The sequence below is a fragment of the Leopardus geoffroyi genome, chromosome C1, assembly GCF_018350155.1.
Source record: "Leopardus geoffroyi isolate Oge1 chromosome C1, O.geoffroyi_Oge1_pat1.0, whole genome shotgun sequence".
In the NCBI taxonomy this organism is placed as follows: Eukaryota; Metazoa; Chordata; class Mammalia; order Carnivora; family Felidae; genus Leopardus; species Leopardus geoffroyi.
This window is the reverse complement of record NC_059328.1, coordinates 140,065,176-140,092,019: the sequence shown is the minus strand read 5'-3', so window position 1 is coordinate 140,092,019 and position 26,844 is coordinate 140,065,176. Positions and strand designations below refer to the sequence as shown.

The 26,844-nt window shown below is 43.0% G+C and overlaps 2 protein-coding genes across 3 annotated transcripts in view; both read right to left on the bottom strand.

The window, feature by feature from the left end:
• The window catches only part of LYPD6B (LY6/PLAUR domain containing 6B), a 177,521-nt gene extending 166,744 nt beyond the window's left edge, over positions 1-10,777 (bottom strand). Inside the window, exon 1 of one of the 2 annotated variants that reach the window (XM_045479762.1) lies at positions 10,683-10,777. The gene's annotated coding sequence lies outside the window, so the exon portion shown is untranslated. The remainder of the gene's footprint in view (positions 1-10,682) is intronic. The other variant, XM_045479755.1, reaches the window with a different exon arrangement.
• Positions 10,778-22,592: 11,815 nt separating this feature from the next.
• KIF5C (kinesin family member 5C) overlaps positions 22,593-26,844 on the bottom strand; it is a 166,228-nt gene continuing 161,976 nt past the window's right edge. Inside the window, exon 26 of the mRNA XM_045479754.1 lies at positions 22,593-26,503. The gene's annotated coding sequence lies outside the window, so the exon portion shown is untranslated. The remainder of the gene's footprint in view (positions 26,504-26,844) is intronic.

Here is a 26,844-nt window from a genome sequence, read left to right as displayed (position 1 = left end):
ATTGTGCAAACAGATATTTTTTCATACAGCTTGCAAGGCTGTGAATTAGGCAAACCATTTGGGAGATTATAAATGGATATATTTCTAGTCAATAGAAAGAAAACACCTCTAACAAGTAAAACTATCTCACACTGGAGTTTCCAGCCCCCAGAAGACTTCAAGCAGTGCCACCAAAGCTATAGATTGTCATGGAGAATATTCATTTAAGTAGAAAGTGCATTAAGAAGAACTCTGCTCTCTTCCTATTCTATGAGACTATCAGTCTAGATCACAGGCAATTAACTATCACTGAACACACAATTAGGAGAAAATAATTTCATGGAGTCACAAGGGTGAATGTATATAGCCTGAATTTTATTTGGTTGTTTATGCTGGAATAATACCTTTGTGAAAGGAAAAGTTTTAAGACCGTGGTTCTCAGCCTGGATGTACATCAGAATTACCTGGGAAGCTTTTAAAAGATACCCATTCCTGGATCATGTATTACCCATAACATGTATTAATTAAAACACTGGCACCCAAAATTTATATTTTGTTTAATGTTCTTCAAGTAAGAGTTGAGAACCACTGATTTGTAGGTATAAAATGTATAAATGACATTTTATAAAGCACAGAGGGAAGGGAAACAGCCCCAGGACTTACATGAAGATCATAAAAAGAAAGGGCTAGAAAACATTATACCAAGGCTTTTAATTCCTGCTCAGGGTGTAGAGAGCTGAAAAGAGCATCACTCTGATGCTCACAACAAATAAAAAGCCAGATAAAGGGCAAGTCCAGAACCTTCTTGAATCCACTAGAAAGCTGAGGTCACAGGGAAACAAACTAGCCCTAAATCTGAGGAGAACCAAATATCCACAGGAAGAAAGAAGGCAAGCACTTGTGTCCATGAGACAGATGTACCTGGACACTGGCTAACACACATCCAGGAACAAATAACAACAGAGTACTTCTGGAAAAGTTGAAAGAGCACGGAGACAGACCACTCTGAGGCACAATGCAAAGGCTGATGCTGACAAACCAGCCCCAACTCTAAAAGCAAACTATCACAGGAGGAATTTAAAGTGCGTGGTGCACTGAGAATAACCATACCAACAACAAACCTCAAATCCAGTTCAACTCCTGACTATAGCGATCAATCCCCCACACTAAAGGTCTAGCAGAAATAATAGAAAGGCACTCCTATTTCCACACATAAAAACTGGGAGGCATCTGGGAGGCTCAGGTGGTTGAGTCTCTGACTCTTGATTTTGGCTCAGGTCGTGATTTCATGGTTCATGAGATGGAGCCTCACATTGAGATCTGCGCTGAGTGCAGAGCTTGCTTGGGATTCTCTCTCTCTCTCTCTCTCTACCCCTCTGCCCTCTCCCGTTCACTCTCTCTTTCTAAAAATAAAAATTTAAAAAAAACTATCTTAGTCTCTCACATACTGTACAAGATGTCCAGTTCTCAACAAAACATACAGAGCATGCAAAAAGCAAGAGAAAAACAACACTGCTAAGAGATATGGCAACTAACCGAACCAGACTCAGAGATAGCACAAATGTTGAAGCTATCAGACACTGAATTTTAAATAGCTTTAATTAATTGCAAAGGCGGACAACATGAAAGATCAAATGTATAATTTTAACAGGAAGATAGGAACTGTAAAAGAGAATTAAATGAAATAACTTGAAAGGCTAAGCACAGTAACAGAAATGAAGACTGCATTCAACATGCTTCCGCAGATTTGACACAGCCAAGGAAAGAATCAGTGAATTTGAAAATAGGCCAACAGAACTACCCAAACTAAAACAAGAAGAAACAAAAAGAATGAAACAAACAAGACAAAAGTGTTCAGTAGCTGTGGAACAAATCAAAACTTCTAACCTAGGTGTAATCAAATTTTAGAAGTAGAAAAGGGAATGGAGCAGAAAAAATATTTGAAGAAATACTTGTTGAGAATTTTCTAAAATTAATGACCGATACCAAACCACAGATCCAAGAAGCTCAAGAACACCAAGCAGGATGAATCCCAAGAATGTGCACACATGCCACACACATACACACACACACACACACACACACACACACACACACACACTTACACACACACAGAGGTATAGCATATTAAAACAGCTGAAAACCAAGGCAAAAAAATTCTTCAATGCAGCAGGAAACAAATGAAACATTAAATATAAAAACAAATATAAGGATTACAGAAGACATCTTGTCAGAAGGCATGCAAGTAAAAAGACAATGAAGCAATATCTTTAAGGTGCTAAAAGAAAAAATAAACTGTCAACCCAAAATACTATACCAGTGAAAATATCTTTCAAAAATAAAGGAGAAATAAGGATGGTCATAGACAAACAAAAGCAAAGAATTCATGGCCAGGACACCTACACTACAAGGAAGGCTAAATGAAGTTTTTCACACAGAAGGAATATAATGTCAGAAACTTGGAGCTACACTAAGACCTGAAGGGTGCTGGAAATGGAATAAATGAAAGTCAAAAACAATTCATCTTTTTCTTATTTGTAATTGCTACAAAAGATAACTGAATGTTTAAAGCAGGAGTCAGCAAACTATGGTATAAGCCAAATACAGCCCATAGTCTCTTTTAGTATCACCTGCGAGCTAAGAATAATTTTTATATTTTTTAAGGGTTGTTGAAGAAAAAAATAAAATATGCAGCAGAGAACAAATGTGGCCTCAAAGCCAAAAATATTTACTTTCTGGTCCTTTGGATAAAAAGTTTGCTAACTCCTGGTCTAAAGCAAAAATAATAGCAATGTTTTATTTACAGCACATGTAAAAGAAAAATGATGATAACCATAAGCACGAAGGATAGAAGAGAAGGATTAGAAATATACTGTTGTTAAGGTCCTTACACTACATGGGAAACAGTTTACTATTAATTTGAAAGCAGATTCTGATGAATTACAGATATATATGTATTTATTTATACAGACACACACATTTTAGCATAATCACTTAAAAATGTTAAAGAAACATAAATAAGAAGTCCACAGTGGAGATAAAAGGGAATCATAAAAAGGACTCAGTAGGAAAAAGAAAGGGCACCTGGGTGGCTCAGTTGGTTAAGCATCCAACTTTGGCTCTCTTTCTCTCTCTCTCTCTCTCTCTCTCTCCCTCTCTCTCTCAAAAATAAATAAGCATTACAAAAGAAATAGGAAAAAGAAAGAAAAAAAGAACAGCAGAAAAATGGATGATCTTAATTAAGCTTAATTGCATAGTAAATGTGAATGGTTTAACACACCAGTTAAAAGACAGATATTGTCAGATTGGTCAAAAAAGTAAGACCCAAGTATCTGAGGTCTACAAGAAACCTGCTTTAAATATACAGACATAGGCAAATTAAAAGTAAAAAAATAAAAGATACAGGATGCAAACATTAGCAAAAAGAAAGCTGGAGTAGCTATATTATTAACACCCAAGTAGTAGAACCCAGAACAAGGAATACTAACAAGGATAAAGAGAAATATTATATAATAGTAAAAGGATCAACTCCCCAAGAGGACACAACAATCCTAAATATGTATGCTCTTAAGAACAGATGATCAAAATACATGAAGGAAAAAGTGATAGAACGAAAAGAAGAAATGGAAAAATCAACAATTGTAGTTGAAGACTCCAACATGCCTCTCTGTTATTGAGAAAACAAGTGAAAAGAAAATCAGTAAGGACACAGAAGACCTAATATTTCCAGAATATTCTACCCAACAATAGCCAAATACACATCCTTTTCCAGTACACACTGAGTATTCATCAAGAGAGAGCATATTCTGGAACATAAAATAAATGTGAACAAATTTAAAAGAACAGAAATTATGCAAATTATATTGTGAAACAATAAAGGAATAAACTAGAAAGCAATAACAGAAAAACTTCTGGAGAATTCCCAAACACTTAAAAAATCACGTGACATAGTTTCAAATAACACATGGGCCAAGAAGAATTCTCAGGGAATATTTTTAAATATTTTAATTTTAAATAAATGAAAATGAAAGTAAACATAATAAAATTGTGGAATGCATCTAAAGCAGTGGTTAAAGGAAAATGTATAGCACTAAATGCTTATATTAAAACAGAAGAAAAATCTCAGACCAGTAATAAAAGCTATCCCTTAAGAAAACACAAAAGTAAATTAAACCCAAAGCAAAGAGAATGATGTAAAAAAGAAGAGAACAGAAAGCAATAAAAATGAAAGCAGAAAAAGACAAAATTAATGAAACCAAAATCTGGATCTTTGAAAAGATCAATAAAATTGATAAACTTCTATACAGAATAAGAAAAAGACTGAAGAAACAAATTACCAGTATGAGGTATGAGAGGAGAAAATCACTAAAGATTCCATGGACATTAAGTGGATAATATGACAATACCACAAACAATTCTATCTCCATAAATTTGACAACCTAGGCGAAGTAGAACAATTTCTTGAAAGATATAAACTACCCAAACTCATCAAGAAATAGGTAAAGTGTCCTATACCTATTAAAGAAATGAAAGTTGTAGTAAAAACCTTCTATCAAAGAAAACTCTAGGCCCAGATGGTTTCATTAATGAATTCTACCAAATGATGATGGAAGAAATAATACCAATCTTGCATAGTCTCTTCCAAAAATACATCACAACCTAGTCAAGTTATCCCAGGAATACAAGCCTGGCTCAACATGTGAAAATCAATCAATAGAATTTGCTGCATTAGATATGAAGACAAAAAAATCACATGACCTTGTCAATCGATGAAAAGGCATTCAATAAAATTCAAAATCCATCCATAATAATAACTCTCAGTAACTTAGAATACAAGGGAAATTCCTTAACGTTATAGGCATCTATCCTCAGTTAACATCATACTTAACAGTGAAAAATTGATGATTTCTCTCCCATGACAAGAAACAAGGCAAGAATGTTCTCTCTCACCACTCTTATCCAACAGTGTACTAGAATTCATAGTTAGTGCAACAAGGCAAATAATAAATAACTGAAAGGCATCCAGACTGTAAAGATTTTTATTCACAGATGACAAGACTGACTATGTAGAAAATCCCAAAGCATCTACAAATAAACCCTCTAGAATAAGTAACTTTAGTTACTGTTAGTAAGGTAACAGAATATGTCAATATTTTTAAAAATTGCATTTCTATATTCTAGCAATAATAGCAACCCCAAAAATGAGATACTTAAGTATAAATCTAACAAAACACATGCAATATCTATATCCTAAAAACTACAGAATGCTAATAGAAAAATAAAAAAGGATAAATCAAAAAAGAGATAAGACATATCATCTTCATGGACTGAAAAACTCAATATTGTAAAGATGTCAATTATTCCTAAATTAAACTATACATTCACAAGGATGTATAGGATCAATTCCCCATTCTAAATCCCAGCACGATTTTTTATAGATATTGACAAGCTGATTCTACAATTTACATGGAAAGGACTAAAAGAGCCACAAAAAATTCTGAATAAAAATAAAGTTGGAAGACTTACACTATCTGCTTTCATAACTTATTATAAAGTCACAATAATCAAGAGAGAGGTAGTGTTGGCACAATATAGGCATATAAATCAACAGAATAGAATCGAGAGTCCAGAAATACTTATATTTACGACCAATTGATATTAGACAAAAATGCCAAGACAATTCAATAGGGAAGCATAGTCCCTTCAACAAATAATGCTAGAACAACTGGACTTTCACATGACAAATTGAAAAAGAAGAAGAAGAAGAAGAAGAAGAAGAAGAAAAAGAAAAATTCCTTGACTCACACTTTACAACTTATACAAAAATTAACCCAATGGATCACATTGGTGTAAAACATAAAATTATGAAAGTTCTAGAAGAAAACATAAAAAATTTTCAAAATAATTGGTGAGGCAAGGAATTCTTAGATATTACAACAAAAGTCTTCTATCAAAATTGATAAAATGGTTTATCAAAGTTAAAAACTTCTACCCTGAGAAAGACACTGTTAAGGGAATAAACGTATAAGGCACAGCCTGGGAGAAATCATTTGCAAACCACACTTCTGACAAAGAATTTATATCTAAATTATGTAAAGAACTCTCAAAACCCAACAATAAGAAAACAAACAACCCAATAAAAATAGGCACTCAAAATTACCACTGCATAACATTTAAAAGCTAGAAACTTTTATTTGAATGTGTATATTTTTTTCCAGTCCATTATGGGTCCAAACATAACTTCTCACCAACTTTTTTTTGTACCATATAATTTGACCCAGAATTAGGCTTTTGATCTCTGTTAACCTTTGATGCACTTTATATTGACCTAAAAAAAAAGAAACTATTAGTTTTCATTCAACTCGGGAGATAAATTTTACATAAGTCCTTAGTAAAGAGACTAATTTTCCCATCAAATAAAATTGGCTCTTTAAACACACCCCAAATGAGTTATAACTTTCTGAGGCATAAAAATGTACTTTCTCACCTTTTAAATAATGACCCTTGAGCATGAATCACATTTTTAATCACGTATTTCCTCCTTCTCCTTGATACCAAAGCTAAACAATTTTGGAATCCAATGATGAAAGAAAAGACTTATTTCCCCTTTGCTCATATTTCTACACTTATTTCTTGTCACCTGGTACCATATTTTGTAAGTTACCGTAAATCACGTTTGGGAACAATGCGAGGTACAACAAAGAAACAAAGAGATTCTGCATGAAAGAAATCTTTTAAGATCAAGTTATTCAATACGTAACCCTCTTCCAAGTGAATGTCTTTCCCCATCCCCTACCCCACCTCCACCCCCACCCCAATATCGTACCTGCTCAGGCCATACTTCTCTGGTGGAAACCAGAGAGAGAATAAACCTTGAAGATTTCCAGCACTATGCCCAGCTTGTTTCCAACTATTGCACTCTTTCTTACCCTATTTTATTTTTTTAGAGTCTTTTTTTTTTTTTTTTTTTTAGTATATTTGACACACAACGTGACATTACTTTCGGGTGTACAACACAGTGATTCAATAAGTCTGCACATCACCACTAAGCTCACCACAAGCACAGTTGCTGTCACCATATGCCACTATTACAATATCATTGACTATGTCCCTTATTGTACATTTCATCCCCATGACTTATTGGTTCCATCACTGGAAGCCTGTATCTCCCACTCCCCTTCACTCATTCTGCCCATCCTTCCACCACCCACCCCTCTGGCAAACTTATTTTATTTCTCTTATAGTACTTCTCAATGCCTGAAATATGAGATAAAACGTAAATAAATAGGTCTCCTTCCAGCAGATTGTAAGTTCCATGAGAAGAGAGACTTTGTCTTTCTCCTGTACTCTTTTATCCTCGGCATCCGCAACAGGGTCCGGCACAAGTCGATGCTCAATAAACAGCTGTGAATCAACAACTTCCCGAGGCATCTCTCCCTACCCCGTCCCTTCACGTTTTCCCAAGGATCCTGGCCATCCCATAGCAGCACTGCCGGTGGAAACAACAAAATATGCTGCCCTCCACTCCTTCCTTTCTTCCAGATTAGTGACCGAGTCTTTTTGCCAATTTCTGTGCTAACGAGATACCGAGGATGCATCCCTAGTTGCCCACTCTAACTCCAAATGCCCACCAGTGTCCACCATAGCAAATGGAAACAAAAAGCAGCACTCACTTCATACTTCAAATGAAAACAGCCTAAAGGCTTTAAAAGCAATAGGCAATAGAGGCTGGTTTCCTACTAAAAGAACTGTTGAGTATTCATCCACTGGATTTACTGTCAGGAGAACTGTTTTCTCATCTGAGATCTACCACTAACTACATGTGCGCCAAGTCCCAGCCTGTTAGTTTGAAGACAGCTAACGATACTGAAATGAAGCCATGATTTAGAGCAAGCAAGTGTTCTTAGCAGGGGATATGGGAGAGGGTGAAGGTGAGTTAGTGGGGAGTGGAAGGCAGAGAAGGACAGCTGTGAGGCTTTTTCAAACCGTACATGCAGCCCCAAACCCCCTACCCTAAGCCACCCCTACAGAATCATCACCACAGAGTAAGCCACTGTTGCTGTTCTAACAAGACTATGAAAAACTCAGAAAAACTTCTCCAGGTTCTAAGTGTAAGTTCTTAGAGAAATGGGACCAAGATTGACACTTCTTAGTGACAGCCAGCGTGGTCTCTAACATGGGGTACTCCTGCGTCTGCCTGTCTCCAGCCTCAGCTCCTCTCTCCCCTCAGCCACGCCCTGTACTTGTATTGTACTGAACTTCTCCTGACTGCCCAGACAGGCCAGGCCTTTCTTCATCTGTCACCGCCTGTGGGAGAAACCACTGACTGACGGCCTGACGAACAGCCTGGTAGGCAGTCTTGCTTCCTTCCTGGCCAACGGAGCTCCAGCTTTGTTCAGACAGGGGCATCAACGTGCTCAGGGAAGCCAAGCCCCTCTCTCCGCTGCAGAAGATGGCTTGGACAACACAATCACAGCCCGCTTTCTTCTCCTTCATCAGTGACCGATTCCGGGTGGGCATGTGACCCTTCTGCCTAATGCCATAGGGAGCATCTGGGAAATTTCACCCTTTGTTATCTAGAGAAACACTGAGAAGCAAGCCCTCCCTTTCTGCTTCGGATGTTATCACCTGAAGCCGTGACAGAGCTGCAGTGAACCTGTGGCAGAGCAGGGAAAACCGAGAGAATCCAGCCTGGAGCCGTGACCGCTTGAACCTCCTACCTCCATACTTCTTAAGTGACGCAGTTAAGTAACTCACCTAATGGTGTTATTTACAACAGCAAGCACTGACATCCCACCACATGGCCTGGGAAGCCCCTCAGGCTTTTCCTCCTAGAGTAGCCCTGCCATCTCCCGTTTAGAGCTCAACTACAGTTTCCTCGGGAAGTCTTCACAACATCCCCAGACAGTTAAACAGTTCCAGGCACTGTCATCTCTGCATCTTGCTTTCTAGAGCAAGCATTTTCACCCTTGGCAGAGGCCCTGGGATACTGTAATTAAGTCTCAGTTTGGGCTTAGCACGAGCGACTCCATTTTGGGTCTGTTGAATGAATGAACAGCAAAACAATGAATGAAAAGACGAACACACAGGATGCCTTCCATGCCTTAGATGAAGACAATGACTGACAGACTGAATACGGCACCCAGGCTGTCTACACTCTACTGTGGACTTCGTTTAGGTGGTCGTGAGCAAAGGCAGAGACAGTGCAATCAATGGACATGTCCTATTTTCATCTGCCCACTGGGAACTGCCCCTCCTCAATCTCCAACAGCTGAATTGGAGCTGAACTAATGCCCCAGGCACTGGTGGCACCAGGGTGAAGTATCCACTCCTATCATGGAAACCCACTCCCTATCCACCGAGATGGCTTGGCCTGGCTTTGGTCTAGTTTACCAGTAAGATTTGCTATAAGGATAAAGGAGCTGCAAGAAGAGAAAGACTCTCTCCACCCCCACCTCACCCACCCCCTCTCTCTGAAGAAGCAGATAAACCTGCAGGTGCCAGTGCTATTTGTCACGCCATACCAAAAACCTGTCAACACAGAGGGTGAAAAGAGCCAAGATATGTATGAGAGAGAATGAGTCCTGCAGCCTTATCTGAGCCCCTGGATATAGCTATGCCTGAAGCTAGAGCCCTCAGCCTATTTCATTCATGTAACCCAATCAATTTCTGTACTGCATCAGGCAATATTAAGTGCCTGTGTCCTGGCACCTCTCCTGCCTCTAGGGTGGTATCAGGAAGACTGCGAGGAGGAGGCCTAGCAATGAACAAATCAAGAGTGGAAAAAAAAAGGGACCCCCAAAACACACACACCACCACCACCATCAGGGTTTCCCCCTAAAAAAGGGTAATCTGAGCCTCCTGGATCTCCCTTCTGCTCAGAAATGTGTGGCGACCTCTGGGAGGCATAAAGTGTTACATTATCACATAGGGTGGAAAAAACGGAGAGAACTTCCAGCAAGCTTTGTGCCATGGACTTGATGAATATCACATAACTTAAGGCTATTTTAATGAGTATAATACCCGTTTTGCCTTTGAGGAAACGGAGCCTCAATCAGCCAAGTTAAGTAAGTTGCTCAAGGCCACACAGCTAGCAACTGGAATTTAAACAGCACACTAGTCCTTTCCCCCTCTCCTTCGGCTGGCCGGGCCGCCCATCCACCCGTTAACCCCCAGGCACAACGCCCCCAGGCACAAAGCCCTGCAGCCTCCCAACCTCAGGCCCCTGAGTCAGAGCTGCCGCGCACATTCAGCCATTCGGAAGCCCCGGGTAGAGAACTAACCCCTGTGCATGTGTCGCTTATTCACCAGCACAAGCAAAAGTAAGGAGTCGGGCAGACAGCAGCGGCGCCGCAGAGGGAGAGGCGGGAGTTCTCTCGGCTCCTCCGCGGCGCGAACCCCCGCCCCAGCCCCGCGTTCTCAACGGCAGCCCCGTCGCGCAGCCTCTCCTCTCCCCACCAGGGCCACGCAAGCGGTGCTCGGCGGCGCCCTGGCCACTCAGGAGACCCTCGCGGGCCCCCCTGCCCCCGCCCCCCGTCCAGTCCAGATGTTCCCAGCTGTTCGCCTCCCGGCGACTTCGGGACCCCCACCCTCCACTGCTCCTCGGGCCCTGCACTACCCGCCGCAGCCGCGCCGCCCGGCTCACCTGCCCCGTCGCCCCCGGCCGACCACCGCCCCCAGCTGGCCGCGCCCGCCCCGCTCACCTGCGCGGCCCGCGCCCGCCGGGCCTCTCCGCGCACCAGCCCGGCTCCCGGCCCCGGCTCCGAGCGCGCCCGCCGGGGGCCCGCGTTGGCTGCGGCCGCGCGGGGCGGGGCGGGGCGCGGCTCGGCTCCTCCCCGCCCGAGCCACCTGGGGCGCCCGCGAGGGGACCCGGCCCGGACAGGTGGGCCCCGCCCGCGAGCGAGCCGCCCGGAGCTCCGGCTCCTTTGGGAACCTCAGGGATCTTTTGATGGGGTCGGTCAGTGCCTGGGAGGCGGCAGGGAGCCAAGGCACGGCCTGGTCCCATCCTGGCCCGCGCGGGAGATGGGCCACAGAGCGTGACCCGACCGACCGACCGACCGACCAAGCCAGCGCCCAGAATGGAAGCCAACCCCTTTCTTTGTGGGATGCATAAATCGAGAACCCAGAACTGAGACCTATGGGGTGAAAATGATTGGGCCAAGGGCACAATGAGTTCAGAACTGGAAGAACTCTAGCTTTTTCTGACCATCCCTCATTTAAGCCATCCCCGCCTCACCCACGTGGGTTCAGATGAGCCCCAAAGCCTTTTGTAGAATAGCATTAAGCTATAAATAAGATCATTTCAGATCGTGATGTACCCCCCCCCCCAACCTCTAGACTGTAAGCCCCAAAAGGGGAGGAACCTCCTCTGTACACTGTTAAATAACCAGAGCCTTGAACGATGCGTGTGCTCACTTAATTTCTGGTGCACAAATGAGGTGTGGCCCAGTCTTCTGAGCCCAGCCTTCTGACCACCAGACCTCTGATGGTCTCTCCCAGCCAGAATTGTTCCAGCATCTCTCCTGCTTTACCAGCAAGAACCCAGAGTCAAGAGGCTAGGCTTCCAAGCCACCCATCCCTCCGGTTGCCTGTCAGGCTTGTGGGAAGTCTACACCCCCTGGACATCTTCATAAGCTGTTAAGCAAATCTTTAACTTCCGAAGATGTCACAGGCAGGGGTACTTAGAAATACGATGCTCTCCTGCCAGCCTTGCACTTGTGGAAACAGTCCAGAGTTTGTGTGACTGACCCTGGATCCCACAGCTAGTAGCTGAGCCAAGCGTGGGGCATTCGGGGTGCTGGTGAGTCCTGGAGCCAGGAAGCCTTGACTGGGGATAGAGCTTCTACAGAAATGGGACTTGGGGTTGGTCCTCTGCTGAAATCTCTAGTCCGTGCTCTTTCCAGGCCTCTTAGAGCTCATGACCTGAGCCACTTACACTCACTGAAGCCCTGACATTTAAAAAAAGGGGGGGGGGGGCATCTGGCTGGCTCAGTGGGTAGAGCATGCAACTCTTAATCTCAGGATTGTGAGTTCGAACCCCAAGTTGGGTGTAGAGGTTACATAAAAAAATTAGATAAAATAAAATCCATGAAAAAATATGTGTCAAAATAGGACACAAAGAGTCTGGTGTATTTTTTCCATTGAGCAAATGAATGACCTTAACACACACATGCACACACACAAACACACACAATGCTGTGTGATGCTGCTATTCATACGTTAATTTGCAGACTCATTAAAGAAATCCATTCTAAGCCCACTATAGGAAACATTGTACAACTTTAAAGGTGCGTGGAGAACATTCCTACTTAGAACTATTTCAGTACACTTCTATGACTGTCTATTAAACCTCAAAGGCCATAATTAGAGGCTGTCTGCCAAGGTGAGGCCAGGGCCAAGTGGCCTGCACCACTCCCACCCCCAACAATAGGCTCAACATTCTTGGGGCCCAGACCACCTCCCCCCCAAATCCTGCTTCATCGGTGAGTCCTGCACAGATGGGTGTTTAAGATGTGGTGTTGCCTGGTTGGTTGCTTCACACTGGGCAAGGCTGACCTGGTAAAAAGTTACAGAGAATGCCGCACCTAGGTGCGCCCTATTCCAGCTGCACTCCCTATATGGTGGGTGAGGAGGCTAATGTCCCAGGATGGGGCTGTGGAGGGTCCTGCCGTTGGGATAGCCACTTGTACCAGCACGTGGGGCTGAGGTCGGGAGCCCCTCCAGGTCTCACCCACACAAAGTGGGCCGGGCCCTTGTGGTGTATTGGTTACAGTCAGTGGAGCATGTGATCTGTGATTTAGGGTCCCCCCACTATGTGTGTGATCTTGGCTGGGTCAACCTGAAGTGATGCCACCCAAACTGGCCTGGGAATCATCATCCAGGAAGGCACAAGTTCTGCCCTGGCGTCCATTCATTCTCTCTCTCTCTCTCCCTCTCTCTCTCTCTCTCCCCCCCCCCCCCCCTTCCCTCCCTCAGCTCCACCCCAGGCCTGCTGAGTAGCCCTGGGCATGTTCCCTAATTGTGCATTTCTCCCACTTGGAAAACCCGTAAGCATGAAATCAGACAAGATCTCTGCTTGAAGTTCTTCGCCAGAAAGGGACATCTGAAATATGCAGGTCTGATATGATTGTGAGCTTAAGTCAAATAAGGCACTTGAAGTGCACAGGGCCAGCACAAAGCACCTGCTCATGGCTCAGGCTGGCAGGGCAAAGAGAGCCAACTGATGTTTGATGGTATTAAAGTGCTGAAAATAGGATAAAACTATTGATAGACTTCTTAAGAATCTAGAATGAATTAATCCTTGCAAATGATCATGCGTGTTATTCTCTGCTGGTACCTAGGGAAATGACATTTGAACTAGGAAGTCTTCAGGGTTTTTTTCTATCTCTAGTTCTCTGATTGTATAGTGGAAGAGAAATTATCCAAAGAATAACCAAAAAACTTTCCGAGCCTTGGGATATAATTTACCTTTTTTTCCTACCTTTACACAGGATTCTATGTGTGTGTTAATACTGTACATCATTTTCTGAGCACATTTTTCAATATGTGTGGAAAGTGCCTAGTATAGTTCCTGGTACATAGTAGCTGCTCAGTTAATTGAAACTACTATGGGAGAGGTTTAGGGAACAGGTCAGCAATATTAGGGTCGAAAAGAGCCATGAATTCAGGTAGGCAAACCTGATAACCACTTTATTAAGCTCAGAATTTAAGTTCACTGGCTTTGGAATCAGAATGTTTGGGTTCAAATCCAGCTGCCTCTTAATAAGGTACGTTAATCTCTCTATGCCCCAGTTTACTCATCTATAAAATGAAGATAATACTAGTGTATCATAGGGGCTGGGAGGCATGCATAAAATTCAGTGAGTTGCCACTTTATGCCAGGCACATGGCTACGGGCTTAAATTCTCTTCTGAGAGCTAACTTCAGGGTATGAATTGTTAACCAAGGTCCACAGACCCTGGAACTGAATTCGGTATTCTGTGTCTACATACATTTTTCTTAAAGAGAGAATCCACAGCTGTCCTTAAATTTGCAAAGACGTTAGGGTCTCAGAACTGGTTAGGAATCACTGTCTTCCAGACTTAGCCAAGGGTCTTGAGGCCGGAAGACTTGTCAAAGATCCTGCAGGCCGCTGTTCCCAGACATCCTTCAGGAGGAAGGTCACTGGGGATGCCTGCTCAAGAGGCAGATCACTGCTCCTGAGAATTCTGATTCCGGAGAGATGAGTGGTGTTGAATAAGCACTCCAGGTGCTACTCACCTACAGGCAAGCCTAGGAAACGGATCTCATCCAACTTCTCATTTCTCAGGTGCAGAAGCAAGCCTGGGGAGAGGTTGAGTTTGGAACAGCTCCCGCCCCACATCCACCAAGAGGCGTCCCTCCCCTCTAAGCCATGCCCTCACCTCACCTGAACAAAGGAAGAGAAATGTTAACTCTCTCCACAACCCAGGTTCACATGAGTAGTGCTCTAAAAACAACAAAATGAGGCTTCTTTTTTTTTAAGTTATTTTATTTATTAATTTATTCATTCATTCACTTATTTAATTGAAGTATAGTTGACACACAATGTTACATTAGTTACTGGTGTATGACACAGTGATTCAACAAGTCAACATGTTCTGCTGTGCTCACAAGCGTAGCAAACATCTGTCACCATTTAACTACGACAATGCCATTGACTATATCCCCAGGCTGTACATTATATCCCCATGACCTATTCATTCCATAACTAGAAACCTGTACCTCCCACTCACCTTCGCCCATTTTGTTTGTTTGTTTGTTTGTTTTGAAGGAGAAAGAGAGAGAGAGAGAGAGCATGAGCAGGGGTGGGGGAGAGAGAGAGGGAAAATCTCACGCTGGGTCAGCACTGTCAGCACGGAGCCTGATTTGGGGCTCAAACTCACCAACGGTGAGATCATGACCTGAGCCGAATTTAAGAGCTGCATGCTTAACCATTCAAGAGCCACCCAAGCTCCCCTCCCCTTCACCCATTTAGAAATCAGCCTTCCTTTTAGAGAAAAATAAAATGTGCAGCCACCTCTGTGTTAGCCCTTTAAATCTCAGAGAAACCCAGACCTTTCTTGCCCGGACTGCTACCTCACTCCGGGACCCACCCCCTCCACATACCCCACTGTATCCAGCTTTGCTATTTGAACAGCTGACGCTATTCAGCTCACACTTTCAAGTGACATCCTACAAAAATGTAGATCCTTTGTTCCACTTCCTAAAGCCACGGGCTAATTAGTCACTGAACAGGGAACTTCAGTCTGGTGCCATTTAGTTGTGTGAGGCCCGCAGCGGGAAACACTTCTTTCCTGGCGGATCTTGGCAAGAAATGAGTCTGAACCAAGAACAGAACAGGCAGCAGCTACAGCAAGAACGGCTATCAGAGTTACGCTTTGGGGACACCCAAAAATGTCAGCGCAAGAATTATCTGACAAAATCCAGAACCTTTGCTTTTTGTCTGGTGAAATTCTCTCCACGCTTACCAAGGGCGGCCAAGGATACATAGGTTTCTTTGGGTTTTGGAAGTCCACCAATCACAGAATCCTAAAGCAGCAGAAAGTTGAAATAACCTCTCCATAGTGTGTTGGGCAGCGAGCAAAATTTCCAAGTGACACACTGTAGAGGCAGTATGTCCCTGAGAAGACTATTAAAAGATACAGGTGGCCCCTTCAGGCGAGTGCTTGGCCCTGAGGCTGGGCAGCGAATCAGCTTTTCCATATTTATTCCTCAGTATGCTGCCTTACGCTCTCAGGGACCACGGATCATCGTGAATTTGCCGGGCTGTCTAAAACACATCCTCTTAGGGTTGCTTGCCCTCTTTCCCTTGGGTTTCGGAGCAAGCACTGAAACATGGACTACAAAGCTATGGGTCTGCTTACAAAGCTGCTGGCTACAAAAATGTCCAAATGCCTTTGGTGGTGGGTTTCTAAACCCAGGAAAGAAGTTCTTGATTATTCCGAATTTAGTTCCTACTTTTGAAGGTAACACAAACATATGGATCATCTTTTTAATTTGCTGAAGGTCAATGAGGAAGTGAAATGCCAGTGTGGAGAAAACTCTTTGTGTAAAATCAGAGTTCTATTACCGCTAACACACCAAGCAAAATCTTCCTCAGGACCTTTGCACTTACTGTCCCTTCTGCTTGGAACTGTCTCCAGATCTTTGCATGGCTGGCTCCTTCAGTCACTCACAGAGGCCCTCCCTGACTACTTGGTTCCAAGGAGACCAAGCCACCTGCTACCACAGCAGCCTGTTTTACTTTCTTCATAGCACTTAAATGTATCCGATCATATTAGAAAGTAGTGTTCACTCGTTGGTCATTTGCCTGTAAGAGAATAAAGACTGTCGTGCCTTATTCACCACTTCTCTCCAGCTCTGAAAACAACACTGTGTACAAAATAGGTGCTCAAATATTTCCGGAAAGAGTGAATGAATGCTAACATTTTGAGTTTATCACATAGAGATTTCAACCGTTCCTGTATGTCGCTCAGGTTCTGTGAATAAGCTCTGGTCTAAGAGTGAAACATGATTTCAGCCTCGTCTCTCTATGCTCCTTGGTAACCATGTAAACCTGGTTAAGACTATGGACTCTAGGGGCACCTGAATGGCTCAGTCAGTCAAGCATCTGACTCTTGATATCGGCTCAGGTCATGATCTCGCGGTTTGTGGGTTCAAGACCTTCATCACACTCTGCATTGACAGTGCTGAGCCTGCTTGGGATTCTCTCTCTCTCCTTGGGATTCTCTAAGCTCTCCCCAGCTCACACACTGTCTCTCCACCACGCCTCTCTAAAAAAAAACAAAAAAAAAATTAAGGGGCACCTGGGTGGCTCAGTCAATTAAGCTGCCGACTTCAGCTCAGGTCATGATCTCACGGTTTGTGGGTTTGAGCCCCGTGTCGGGCTCTGCCTGGAGCCTGTTTCGAATTCTGTGTCTTCCTCTCTCTGCCCCTCCCCTGCTTGCACTCTCTCTCTCTGTCTCTCAAAACTGAATAAACATTAAAAAATGATTAAGAATATGGACTGTACAGCGAGTTCTACCACTCCCTAGCTCTCCATACCTCAGTTTCTTTATCTGCATGTGGGGAAAATAACAGTACCATTCTCATCCATCCCTTGTTAAGAGATTCCAGAATGCACATGAAAAACTATTATCATGACCCATGGATGATATACTAAGCACTTTACTTCCCAGAGAGGCATTCGGTTACTCCAGAGAAGAGTGGGAGCTACCGGAACTCTGGACTATGAACTGCCAAGGTCCAGTCCTGATCGCCAGGTTCCTGGCACACAGTTCACATGTGTACAAAACACTTCCACGCGACTAACCATCATGCAATGCTTGACCCAGGGACGTCAGAGAGGCGCCCACTGCCATCAGTTACTGTGACTAGCCTCTGTCTTTGCAGGCCGAGGGTTGGTGCAGCGGAGTGAACTATGGGTGGAGTGAGGAGCTCTGGGCTCCGGCTGTCCGTGTGTGATGTGAGGGGAGTGTTTACCCTTGCTGGGTGGAAACAGATGATTTCTAATGTGCCTCCGTAGCCTTTTCTACTCCAAATATTGGTGATGTACACTTTATTTCTTCCAAGAACTCCCCACTTTATTGGCTTAATATAGTAAAGCGAAAACCACTTTAAAAGACACTATTTACTTACAAGTCATAGGGGAAATTAGGAATGAGAAAATTGAGATGGGCAAACAGAGGAGACTGTAATAGAAGGAATCTGAGCTCGAGAGCCAAGACCAACCATGTGACCTTGGACAGGTTAGTTCACCTGTTTGGATTTGTTTTCTCTTGGGTTTACGGCTGAAAGAAGACAAGTAGAAAGCGGAGGTCACGGTGGTAAGTCATCTGTTTATGAGCAGCAGGCCCACGCAGAAAGGACAGAAGAGCTGGCCCCGCACAGTGAGTACCTGCCTCCAGCGTGGTGCCAGGAGGAGAGCTTTCAGATACCAGGCTCTTTGCAGCAGAAGCAGCAGAGAGCTTGTTTCCAGATGCTGCCAGCAGCTGAGTAGGCTTTTGTGTCCCGGCGTTGGCTAAGTGACTCCTTGAGTGCCTCTCATCTCGTTTTGGGGAACTTGTTAAGCTCCTATGAAATGCTGCTGGGACGTAGACCCTCCGAAGTAGCTGTGATTTCTGAGATGCAGAATGGACTTGATGCATGAGGTGTCAGGACCTTGAGTGCAGCTGAGCCCTGATACGAACAGCCACCAGGCACAGAGATGGACACCAGGCACAGAGATGGGACACCAGGCACAGAGGTGGACACCAGGCAGAGAGACAATGGACGCCAGGCACAGAGATGATGGACACCAGGTGCAGAGATGAACACCAGGCACAAAAATGGGACACTGGCCCCAAACCCTCCTCACTGCAGGTTGAGGATATTCTTACCCTGTGAAACAGCCTAAGAGCAGCTTTTCCCCAAAAGGAAGGACGGGGAGGTGTGGGAAAGGAAGAACCCTAAACAGAGAGCTACAATGAGATTTGATCTCACTGGGTGGAATCAGACAATTCCCAGGGTCTCCCATACTCTTCTCTGCTACATATCGGGGGTGATAGGTAAAGGCATCATCGGGGTCCAAGGTGCGAATACCTTCTCCTAGGAAGCTTTTTATAATAACTGCTAAAAACAATACAACAGACCCCAAAAGGAGTCACTTGTGCTAAGCCCAAACCGTCACTCAGTTTCAGCTCTTCCAGAAATGGAATCTTAAACCAGTCAACCAGGAATCACCTGGTCAGCACTAGTTAGGTAATCTGCCTGAGGGACCCCTGACATCCTCTAAAGGAAAGTGACCTTGCCACAACCACTCTGCCCTTTTTCTTTTTCTTCTTCTTCTTCTTCTTCTTTTTTTTTTTGTTTTTGTTCCCACTCCCTTCTGCCTGTAAGTCTTTCATTCTGTACTGCTCCTCGGAGCTCCTTTCTATCTGCTAGATTCATGCTGCCCAGTTCATGAATCATTGCATAAGGCCAGTAAGATCTTTAAAATGTACTCAGTTGAATTTTGTCTTTTAACATAACAATCTCTTATGTTTAAGTGGCACTTTCATAGAATGCTGGCACACAATTTCTCATCTGATCCTCCAACCGATAGTGAAGGGTAGAGAGTAGTGGACCAGAAATCTCCTAATCCAGGTATGGAGACGAAGCCATTGAGATGCTGTACAGCCAAACAGCTTAATCATGATCCCACAGTTGGTCAGTATGAAGTCGACTTGGATCCAGGTCCCAAGTCCATCATTATTTCTATTTTGGAATTAACTCAGTGGTGCTATAGTGGAGAGCCAGTGCTCCAGGGGTATTTTACTGTTGCGTGCATGTCCCAGAAGGGGGCACTGCAGAGCAGCAGAGAAGCCAGGCTTGGGGTCTGCAGGCCAGCAGCCACGATGGCACTGGCTGAAGGAGGTAGCTGCCCAGGACCTAGACAAACCTGCCATCAGCCTGTCCTTCTCAACTCTGTAGTAGCCCATCAGAAGCACCCTCAGACAGGAGAGGCAGAGGTAAAGGGAGTCTGTGGTAAAGCAGGGGGGGGGGTGCTCACAAGGACCCCACTTGTGCTTTCCTGCCCCTTTTCTGCAGTCGGACTTGCATATGCATGTGTGGTATGGTTGGCATGTTTACTTTTTTGAAACCTAAAGCACTAAAATGAGGCTCTATTAATCATCCTGACAAGGCTGGAGGTGAGGTAGGGGTAGCTACTATCAGCAGGGCTCCCTGAGCAGCCTCCTCCAAGGCCTCACACAGACCTGGGGGGTGGGGGGAGGGGACCCCACCAGTGCCCCTCAGACCTCCCGTTCCAGCTGGCCCAGATGGGGCAAGAGAGCCCTGCTTTCACTTGGAGCTTAAACAGCAGAGGACATAGGTTATGTATTTTAAAATGCAACCAGAGATAATTAATGTCCTAAAGAGGAAAAAAAAGTCAACACGAGTGAAGTTAAATTCTTAAGGCAAATAGTACGAAACTGACAGGAGTGACTGTAGCTTCTGAGTGTCTGTTACACAGAAAAAGAGTCTGACAATTGCAGTGGCTGCAGACTTCCTTTAGAAGGTGCATTAGCAGGCACTCCTGCTGTGGGGCATCCGCTTTCATTATTATTTTGATGATTCTTTACTAGATGCATTTGATTGCTTAATGTAATTCAACTAACAAGGAATTCTCAGATTCCTCTGAAAGGAGAAAACACAGAAACGTTGCAAAGGTATAAAACTTTGTATAAATTGTTTACAAAAGGGTTTTTGAGGCTGGTTGCTGGTTATCATCACCACCCCGCCCTCCTCCAAACCCCCACCCAACCCCCACCCCGACGCAGCCCACACCACACCGAGCACTGTTCTGGGAGATATTTGCCAGCTCTTGAGAACACAAACCTTGGGACCAGACTGCTTGGGTTTCAAACCTGACTCCTCCTCCCAGCTGTGAGACCTTGGGCAAGTTACCAAACCTCTCTGGTGCCTGTTTCCTCCCCACTAATGTGGAGATAATGGTGCCTACCTCATGGGGTTATTAGGAAGATTAGATGGATTCATACATGTAAAGCACTTAAAACAGTATCTGGCACACAGCCAGAATCCTCTCTCCGAATTAACTGATTGCTTACCGCAGCTCTCTGGGCATTTTGAGGTTCTGATGCGGTTAACATGTCATCTGGGGCAAGTTTGCCAATTTCCCTAGTTTCATGTATATGTTTTGAAGGAGTAAAGTATCATTTTAGGTAAATTTTCTTGAAGAGCTATCCTATGAGAATCATTTGCAGTATGGTCATAGGGAGGGGTGAGAGTTTGGAGGGTGCCAGACAGGGAGGACTCCCAAACAGAGTGGTTGGCACTGAGGAGGCAAAGCAGATGGAGAATTCCAGCCTTTGCCATCCACGGTGTTATAAGTGGAAAGATCCGTGGGGATACCTGCAAGTCTTTTACTATTTTGAGCCCGACTAACCACACAGAAATTGATGTGTTCTTTGCAGATTGGATGAAGAACCACCAAACGCCAAAGGGAAAGTAAAAACCCCATGGCAGGATGCCTTTTGTCAAGTGAGCCCACATTCTTATTTGATGTGTCACCTGAGAAATGCCTCCTACTTCTCTTCAATTTATTATGTACATAAGACAAATCACAAGATGTAACCTGTCACAAATGCCAGAATTAAAGCTGCCAATACACACGTCACCAGTAATTACCTTTGCAGCTTACAGCTTCAGTTCCACATTCTCCCACAGACACTACAGCTCTGAATGTACTTCCAAGTCCTAGCTGGAGCACCATTCAGAGCTCCGTGGAACCGGAAACCTGGAGCACAACTTGCAGGACCCTGGGGAACAGCAAGGGGCGGGTGGGGGAGGCAGGGGGGGGGGGGTTAATGCAGCCCTCCTGTGTTGCAGAACCCCTGCTTTCAGGGACCTGTGGGGTCATTTCCCACTGATCCTGCAATTTGCTTTGTAATTGAGTTCTTTCAGAGGACTGTTTTTCCACCTCAAATACGCAGGCTTCAGCCTAAATATGATCCACGTGTAAAGTTTTACTATATAAGTCACCTTTAACGATCTGCTATCTAGAAACTGCCTCTTGCAAGTTCTCGGGAGAATAACAATTTCAAGAAAGATGGATAAGACATCATAAAAGCACATCATCAGAAGCAGTGCCCTCAATCCCACTTAGAAATGTTGATTTGGCATCCATCCTTTCCATTTTAACTGATTAAAGCAGTTTACTGTCTGGCTCTCATGCAACATTAACCAAACCAAGAATGAGAAGGAGGGTATTTTACATACACAGTGCCTGCAGGGCTACAGGATTCCAGTGACCTGAGGTATAGAAGGCTCCTTGCTGAAAGCAGATGAAATCATCCTGCATTCTGCCTTTCGTTATTCTCCAAAGGCATCACAGTCCGGAGTCCTTTCATAAGCTCTCAGACCTATACATTAATACTAATATTCAGGTTAAACAGGAACACAAACACGCCAACCTTTCTCAAAAGATGCCAATAATCTTTCAATATACACAGGGCTCCACTGCATTAAAGAATGCCAATGTGCTAACATATTGTTAGAGTAAGTGCCTTACTTGGGCAAGAAGAAATTCAGAAATCCAGCTATGACACTGGTCTATTATTGAGCTGTCACTCAATCTTACCTTAAAAAAAGTTTAAGATACTTATTTATATCAGTTGCCATCTTTTCACCGCTTAAGGAACAAATGCCAGGTTTTCTTTGTTCCTTGATAAAAAATAAAAGTGGGGGGGGGGGCGCCTGGGTGAGCGACCGACTTCAGCTCAGGTCATGATCTTGCAGTTTGTGGGTTCGAGCTCTGTGTCGGCCTCTGTGCTGACAGCTCAGAGCCTGGAGCCTGCTTCGGATTCTGTGTCTCCTTCTCTCTCAAAAATAAATAAATGTAAAAAATAAAATAAAATAAATGAATAAATAAAATAGGTATTTGAGCAAAGTCAGAGGCAAAAACGTCAGTGCTGACTTTACTCATGCTTTGGGTCTGAGCGGCTGTTCGCTGAAATGTTCTTTTGAGGCCAAAAAATGGTTCCTCCTAACACTGGCATTGAGGCCTTAGGTGAGAACACCTTTAGGACGACTCACAAAAGAAAAAAAAACAGACCAAAGTTTAACTCAATTTTATTTTCCACTTTTAGTATTTTTCAAATTATACAACATGCAGTCTGCCAGAGTATCCATACATCTTCATTTCAGAACCTGGAGGATAACCAAAGTTTTCCACGGGCCAGGGGAGGGTTACTTCCAGATCTTTTGTTACATGTACTATATTACAGCATCATCACTTGATATAAGCGGCCATTGTCCCCTTCAAACCACCAAAACAATTCTGTCCACAAATTTTTTTAATGAAAGCTACTGTACAGAGACATAAAGCCCAGAGAAAACACATCTGCAGTACACATTACATACTTACACACTAAACATGTACAATCCTACAGGATGCCCTATTCCCCTTGCATCTGCGCACGATGAAAATTATTTAAAATTGGTACACGATATGTAAATGTGTAAGCAGACTTCATGGAGCAGTGCTTCTTTCAGCAGTGACCTGGCCCTTATTCAATACTTTTAAACAGTCTGAATTGTTAGTGTTAAATGAAACCATTTTAGGCTACGATGGTTCCTTTAGTTTACGCAAGCTACTCAGGGTGAGACAATGAAGTGAAATCCTCCCCCTGCTCCCTTCCAGGGAAAAACTTCCTTAATATGTCATGTAGCCAGACTCTCAATGTCTCCTGCCCTGCTAAAAAAAAAATACACTTCAAAGAGGGGACTGTCAAGACTTTTATTTGCTTTCAGTTATTCCTCTAGGAAAAGAGAACTGATAATTCTCCCATGAATCTTGGGGATGGCTTCGTCTGGCCTTGGACAGAAATGTCCCTTCTTCATGTGAAATTAGGGCATCACACAGTCACTAGATGCTACGTTCCAGACAAACATTTTTCTTCATTTATCCCAATATTACTATGAATTCTAATTTTTTATAATCATGGTACTATTTCCTTTAAAAGTCTGAATCCACATTTACTCTCCCTACTACCTGCCATTCAAACAAACCAACCGTACGGCTTTTGAAGAGATGATGCATTTGTACAGAATTGTCTAGTAAATGATCAAAACACATTTGGCATTAATATATTTTAGTCTCCACCTATAAATCTTTTTAAGTCTTAAAAGCACTTTATGAATTGATAATACAGTCAATGAAGGAACATACTATGTTACAAGAATGCAATTGGTAAGTTAAATGCAACCACAAATCTTGATATCCCAACCAACATTTCTCTAATTTAACAATCCACCATCCTGCAGGTAGAGATTATTTGTATAAACCATCTGGCTATTCCCTTATAGCATCAAAAAGTAAACTTTCAAGAAGTAGCATGAAATATAACATTATTCACAGAGGAGAAACACACACATTCTCTCTCTTTCTCTCTCTAGCAAAAAGCAGCATACAACCAAAAATATAATCATAGGTGCAGCCTTTCAGAAGTGTGGTTTTTATATTTAGAGTACAAATGGAAAGGAGTAATAACCTTAAAAACCAAGGAAAATTGCATCAATGTGGCTTTTTAAAAAAGTGGCCTACAGAGAATATGGTCCTGATATTAGTTTATTATACCAAGTAATATTTAGGGATCCACTTGAATATACTGTATTCCCCGATAATCTGCCTATCTTTTAGTCACAGTGTGGGAAAGTTAGCTTAGAGGTCCATAAAGATTGAAGCTAGGTGAACTGACTGGCTGATCAGCAAGTAGCAGAATTATCTTTAAGAGACATCAAAGCCAACTTTCTCTGTGAATAAAAGTGGCGTGAATTTTGTCAGTCCCTTGTGGAGATCAAGAAATATGGAACTACAAGTGAAACACGTAGTTCTTTTTGAAACATGAAAGGACCAAGCGATTCTTGAGAAATAGAAAAGGGGTAACCACAGAAAAGTTACTTTGGAAAGAATCTAAAATAATCTATTAACAAGAGAGCCCCCAGAAAGAATTACTGACCTTTGTCCAATTTCCAAACATAAAGTAATACAGTTGCATGATAGACAGTAGGGTCACTCAACTACTAATTGGCAATCCTTTCCAAGACCAATGCTTCAGCCTCTAAAATCAGAGCCAAACATATTAATGGCAAGATTATAATCTATGGCATATGTTATTACCTGATAAGGTTTGCAAATCCTGCCCTACAAAGCCCCTTCTATCAGACTGTAAATAGCCATTGAGCATGTATAGCAGGCAAGTTACTGGCAATATAAGAAAATCAAAAGAAGAATTTTTAAAATGTAAATGAATGCAAAATTGTCATTTTTATGAAATAAATACTTCAGTAGAATTTGTCTTCTTCTTTCTCCTTAGTCCCCCCCCCCAAAAAAAAAAACACATAAACAAAGTGCAACATTTAACAAATAAATTAAGTCAAAGCAGCTTTGCTGTGTTAGGGAAATTTTACACAAAAAAAGTCTGGAAGTTAATTCACAGTCCTCAGTGCTTTACACACACACACACACATACACACACACACACACACACACTTCAACTACGACTCACACAGCAAAGAGAAAACTCCATGTCTACCCGGCCTACATTTCATTCCTGTGGTGACAGCAGCAGGGACAGTGCCAGCTTCCTCATCGTGGGCAGGCACAGAGATAGGATGGATGCTTTCACTGAGATTAGTCTGGTCATCACTGACTTACCCTCCAATTTGTCAAAACTAGTAGCAGCACACAAGACCAAGTTAATTGAACCTTTGTCAGCTTCCCTGAAGACTTTACTACTTGGAAATCAATCATTCTAAAATCTACAACTGGAAGTAAGAGTTGATTCAGCTTTAAATTCATGTGTTAAATAAACCAATAGTTAAATGTAAAAAAAAAAAAAAAAATCCATCCATACCGAGTTCTTCTAATTCTGCTTAAGAAGATGAAATCTATCAATTTGAAGCCACAGAACAAACTCAAAAAAACAATCAGCAACGAAGGGTTAACATAACAACTTACTCACAGCAACTTATGCACAGGCACAAATATTTGTCAATTACTCCCCTGCCGGAGGGCTTCCTTTTTCAACTGTGGGAATGAATGATCCTGGATTTCATCAGCAGTACCCCTCAAGGCTTAAGATGGTTCCCTACAGGAAGAAGCCATCCCCAATGCGAGCTCCAGTACGGCCAGGGAGGAGGAAGCGAGGAGGGGGCCACCCCATTTCCAATCACCCAACTTTGCAGCATTTTCAACACTCCTGAAGAAAGGATGTTCAAAGTGGGCTGGCTGAGACTAGTCGCTGCAGGTTCACTAGCAAGCAGCTCAGGTGAATTTTATGACTTTTCACATTTACATAGATGTGTTTGAATGAACAAATTCTACATTGCTACTGTCAGATTGTTTTTCTGCCTTGAAGAAATTTGTTTTGCATTTTAACAGGTGCCCTACTAAAAGTGTATTTCACAGATCCAAAGATGTGACCGGGATATTCAAAATGCTTCTTTGGGGTAATTTGTTTCGGAAAAGTGTTCAGAATGAAAATTTTGAACCTTATAGCAGCACTTTTTTTGTTGTTGTTCCCTAAAAATATAAAGTAATATGTTTATTTTACAGGAGACCAGACAGGTGCAGTGGAGCATGATTCCCCGCCTCCAGGGCACTTGGATGTTCCCCCCAGGGAATGGCATGGAGGGCGTTTGCTGGGACTGTGCACTATGGAGAGAGGAGGCTCCAGGGACTGCCCAGAGACCACCCAGCACCCCGAAGCCGAGTCCTGGCAATGGTTCCCAGGGGTAAGTGGATCTTCTGTTAGTGTCCCCTTCAGATTTCTCAGGAAAAGTCCAAGCACACACCTCTACACACACAAATTCTACACAGCTCAAATATCTGAAACTGGTGTACTGCAGATGGCTGGGGTAAACAAATGTAAAAGAAAATGGAAATTTTGTGTAGGAGGGAAAAAAAAATATATAGGAATTGGTGATTAATGTAGTCCTTGACATGCTGCGTGGAGAGCCGTATCTGTTGAAAAAGAACAAGAGAGAGAACATAGGCATTAGGGAACACAGAATATGAAAATGTTTTCATATTTAGAATATCTAGAGTATTTAGATATTTAGATGAATATTCTAGATATTCAGACCTGAGCTGTCCAATATAAATACCACGTGAGCCACATATTTAATTTTAAATTTTCAAGTGGCTCCATTAAAAAGCGGGAAGAAAGAAGTCAAATCAGTTTTAATAATATAGTTCATTTAACCCAATAAATTCAATACATTGTCATTTCAACGTGTAATCATTATTACAGGTTGAGCTATCTTACATTACAATATCACTATTGAGATACTTCAATTTTTTTC